This window comes from Pinus tabuliformis, chromosome X (assembly GCF_031772625.1).
Source record: "Pinus tabuliformis cultivar Carrire ecotype Pingquan chromosome X, CPIR1, whole genome shotgun sequence".
Lineage (NCBI taxonomy): Eukaryota > Viridiplantae > Streptophyta > Pinopsida > Pinales > Pinaceae > Pinus > Pinus tabuliformis.
This window is the reverse complement of record NC_142308.1, coordinates 32,067,401-32,072,950: the sequence shown is the minus strand read 5'-3', so window position 1 is coordinate 32,072,950 and position 5,550 is coordinate 32,067,401. Positions and strand designations below refer to the sequence as shown.

Sequence of the window (5,550 nt, the reverse complement as noted above, 5' to 3'; positions counted from 1 at the left end):
TAGTAAGAAAAACAATATTAGTATATTCTTAAATAACTTTATAGGTAAGTTTTTTTTTGCAAAATCTATTATTCACGAGTCAAATTTAATACATAAATATAAATGTTAATGATAATAGAAATAATGTAAGGAATCTAAGTTTTAGATGAATGTTAATATGTTCTTTTCAATATAATATCCTTAAACACTACAGGAATAAAAACTAAACATTTGTAATAAATAACTTAGTCAATTTTCTCTCTTTCTTGTTGTATTTGAAAATAATCAAATTGTACTACTTTGTTACTATTCTAATTCATGCTTGATTTTGGTCATTAAAATGATTAGTAATTGAGATGAGAGGCTCATTTTACAACCCAATATGGGGGGAAAAATAAAAATTATGTTCTAAATAGAAAAATAAAAGAAATGAATATTTTGTAAAGTAATTAGAAGTATATAAAATGTGTGAATTAGATGTTTAAATTTTATACTTTTCAAAAAAATTCAGCTAGAGATATAGATAAACTATTTGAAGATTTATGTTAACTAATTTATGTTAATATCAACTTCATATATATCTATATATAAGAAAAAAAAAAATTATGGTTAAAATTTTTATTTGGTGGTATATCTACTCTATTTAGCATTCAAAAATACAGTTTCAACAATGAAAAATAACACATTGTATCTTTCATTGAAAATATTTGCACGTGAAGAAATTTGATCCCTACATCTGCACTTAAAATGGATCTATGATGGTATATATTGGACACATTACTATGATCATTTGTCATTAAATAACTTTATAATTAATATATAGCTTGCATGTTAATCTATTATTCATTAAGTATGCTACTACTAAATGGTGCAAACTTCCTACAATAGTATGTAATGTTGATGGTGATAATGATGATTATCATCCACTAAGACCAAATATGGTATATAAGAAGGTAAAAAGATATTACTAAAAGTTATTTTGAATTTTATTGTTATGCTAAAAAAACATTAAAAGAAGTGTTTCAAGATCATCATAATTTTGTTTAGTTAAACAATCTCGAAGGTTGGTAGCGTCACAAATATTTTGAAATTTAATTCCAATATGAGTATAAACTGTATGATCTATGACAGTTTTTAAATCTTCAACCATATTACTAGTGTTGCAAAGGTGATAGCCTTTTTATTGTGCTAACACTCTTTTAGTAATAATCATAACTTAACACATACATGATATTTTACTATATATTAGATTATAATTAAATGGGTTAATAATAGCAACATACACCATTATTTTCATAAAATAACCTTAACAAACTTATCTTTTAACATAAACCATAAAAATATTAAAAATAGATAATGTAAGGAATCCACATTAAGATGTGAAAGATTTGCTTTTGCAAGTTTATATAAATTTGTTTTATAAATTTTATCATGATAATTTTTACACAGAAAATGGTGAATATCTACATTAAAATTAGTGAACTAAGTGACTTTCTAATTCCTCATTTCGAAAAAATTTAATCTAGTTAATGTTCTAAATAATGGTATATATTGGACACATTACTAAGATCATTTGTCATTAAATAACTTTATGATATATATTAAAATATTATTATTTAAGCAAGCCTCAATCTGCTACTCACATTCAACATTTAATTTGATCCTAATTTTTTTTTTCTCCTCAACTCTAAAATAGTGCAAACTTCCTACAATAGTATGTAATTATGATGGTGATAATGATGATTATCATCCACTAAGACCAAATAAGGTATATAAGAAGGTAAAAAGATATTACTAAAAGTTATTTTGAATTTTATTGTTATGCTCAAAATGCATTAAAAGAAGTGTTTCAAGATCATCGTATTTTTGTTTAGTTAAAAGAAAGTTGGTAGCATCACAAATATTTTGAAATTTAATTCCAATATGAGTATAAACTGGATGATCTATGAGAGTTTTTTAATCTTCAACCATATTACTAGTGTTGCAAAGGTGATAGACTTTTAAATTGTGCTAACACTCCTTTAGTAATAATCATAACTTAATGCATACATGATATGTACTATATCGGATTATAATTAAATGGGTTAATAATAGTAACATACACCATTATTTTCATAAAATAACCTTAACAAACTTATCTTCTAACATAAACCATAAAAAAATATTAAAATAGTTAATGTAAGGAATCCAAATTAAGATGTGAAAGATTTGCTTTTGCGAGTTTATAAAAATTTGTTTTATAAATTTTATCATGATAATTTTACACAAAAAATGATAATTTTACACAAAAAATGGTGAATATCTACATTAAATTAGTGAACTAAGTGACTTTCTAATTCCTCATTTTGAAAAAACTTAATTTAGTTAAAGTTCTAAATAATGGTATATATTGGACACATCACTAAGATCATTTGTCATTAAATAAATTTATACTTAATATGTATCTTGCATATTAATCTATTATTCATTAAGCAAGCCTCAATCAACTTTTTTATTAACATAAAATTACAAATAATAAATAAAAATAAATTATGCTACTACTCACATTCAACATTTAATTTGATACTATTTTTTTTTCTCCTCAACTCTAAAATGGTGCAAACTTCCTATAATAGTACGTAATTATGATGGTGATAATGATGATTATTATCCACTAAGACCAAAAATAGTATATAAGAAGGTAAAAAGATATTACTAAAAGTTATTTCGAATTTTATTGTTAATATGCTCAAAAAGTATTAAAAGAAGTGTTTCAAGATCATCATAATTTTGTTTAGTTAAACAATCAAGAAGGTTGGTAGCTTCACAAATAGTTTGAAATTTAATTCCAATATGAGTATAAACTGGATGATCTATGAGATTTTTTTAATCTTCAACCATATTATTAGTGTTGCAAAGGCGATAGACTTTTAAATTGTGCCAACACTTTCTTAGTAATAATTGTAGCTTAACACATACATGATATTTATTATATCTGATTATAATTAAATGGGTTAATTTTAGTAAAATACACATCATTATTTTCATAAAATAACCTTAAAAAAAATATCTTTTAATATAAACCATAAAAACTATTAAAATAGATAATGTAAGAAATCCAAGATTAAGAAGTGAAAGATTTGCTTTAGCAAGTTTATATAATTTTTTTATAAAGTTTATCATGATAATTTTTACACAAAAAATGGTGAATATCTACGTTAAAATTAGTGAACTAAGTGACTTTCTAATTCCTCATTTTGAAAAAACTTAATCTAGTTAAAGTTCTAAATTCTAGATCCATTGAAAACTTCCAAATTTAATGAAATTTGTGTTAAAAGTTAAAATTTATCTTCAAAATAATTATGCCTTTTCTACATTTTTAATTAAATTGTCTAATTATTTGAAAATAATAATAACTATCCAATAAACAAGCCTCATAGTAAATGAATTGATAAGTTTTTTAGTATATAATATCAATAAGCCTACTATAAAAGCTATTTATAAATTACTAATCTCCATGATAAAGAAATAAAAAAGTGAATTTTCTTATTTAAAAAAATATTGTATATATATTTATTCACCTATTAATTCTTTTTACAAACAATAATAAAACAATTTAAAGTAAAATTATAATTTAATTATTTTTATAATTTTATTTAAATCTAGAAACCTGAGGTATATTGAAATATTTTGATTTATATCCATATAAATGCTATATTTATACAACTTTGAGAGGTAAATGAAATAAAATAAATGTTTCCCATATTTACTTATCATTTATTTTTTTTACAGGTTATAATATTTTTTATTACATTATTTATGACATTAATTCTGATATATAATAAAAAATTATATTATTTATGAGATTAATTTTGATATAGGTTTAACTTTCACATTATTTTCCACTGGGCTAAAAAGGGTGGAAATGTTGGCCCATCCTCCCCCATCTCAACATTCTTTGAACATTACAACAATGAATCTTTCTTAACTTTATTTACAATTAAAGTAGGCTGGGTTGTTAATTGAGATGGCTACATATTACAGAGTTGCAAGGGACATTTCATTGTGCACGCTCTCAACATTACAGGCATCCATTGAAAGGAGACAAAGTATTCATCAAGCAAACCAAGAGGGACATTCCCATAGGTTGCGCTATATCGAACACTATACTGAACAACATTGTTTATCAGGTGGATTTAATCACTGAATTATTGTGTTGATATTCTAATTTGTCTTAATCCATTTTGATTCCAGAAGTTATCTGGTTAATCCTTAATGTTTGGCTGATTTTATTTTTTCTTTTAAATCTATCATAATCTGATTTCAGAAATGGTTTCTTAAACGTTTCAACGTAGCAACATTTTTGAACGAGCTAAAATGGTACAGCACGGAGCCTGAGCATGGGCAAGAGAATTAGAGAGACGCAGATGCCATGGTGAGCTTCTGCAAAGCAAACAATATAAAGCGGGGGCACAACATAGTGTGGGAGGATCCAAAATATGTTATGCAGTGGGTAAAGAATCTGAATGCCCAACAACTCCAACAGGCAGTGGAAAATCGAGTCCATTCAGTGGTGGGAAGGTACAAGGGCCAATTCATCAATGGGATGTCAGCAACGAGATGCTTCATTTTTCATTCTTTGAGGACAAGTTGGGACCCAATGCCTCTGCAAATATCTTCCAACTGGCTCAGCAATTAGATCCCTGTACTCCAATGTTCATGAACGACTACAATACAATAGAGACCTGCAATGACATGGCCGCCATACCCGATGCATATGTGAAGAAGCGGCATGACATTAGTCGGCCAGGGCTGATTGAAGGAATTGGATTGGAATCTCATTTTTCAAAGTCTAACCTACCATTAATGAGATCTGTATTGGACAACTTGGTGTCTTTGGGTCTGCCAACCTGGCTAACAGAGGTCGATATTGACAACGAAGTGAATCAAACTACACAGGTAAGCAAGTTTTCTGGATCATAATTTCCCTTTTCAATAAATCAAAACCTCCATGAATCTCATGTTTAATGTTGGAACAGGCCGAGTAGTTGGTAGAAGTACTGCGCGAAGGATTTTATCACCCTGCTGTGGGAGGCATAGTCATTTGGTTGGCATGGCCGCCTCCAGTGGATGTCACAGAATGTGTCTCGTTGACAATAATTTCAATACTTTGCCTCCAGTCAATACGGTGGACAAATTGTACATTGTTAAAAGAAGGGAAAAGCACAGGCATTAGTGGTTTTACTGATTGTGAGAGCGGGACCTTCAAATTTTGAGGGTTTTACGGGACCTTCAAATTTTGAGGGACATCTAGACAATTACAACACATTAGCATTGTTGTGTAATTATCAATGAAAATATTGTAACATGCAGTAATAATACTGGTCATGAACAATGATATAAATATAAAGAATTAAATATATATGAGTAGTATTGCATAAACAATGAATTAAAATTCTAAGTTAAATATAAGTAGTCCAATCATATAAATTAAAATTAATTAGTGGAATGATAAAAATTATGTACTCCAACTAAAAAGTGCACAAGAAGATCAAGAAGTGATATAAGAAAAGCTAAAATAGTAAATCATTA

At 26.8% G+C, this 5,550-nt stretch overlaps 1 pseudogene; it reads left to right on the top strand.

Annotated features, from left to right (window-relative positions):
• Window positions 1-2,603: 2,603 nt before the first annotated feature.
• On the top strand, window positions 2,604-5,261 carry LOC149138181 (endo-1,4-beta-xylanase 5-like; annotated as a pseudogene).
• The last annotated feature ends 289 nt before the right edge of the window (window positions 5,262-5,550 follow it).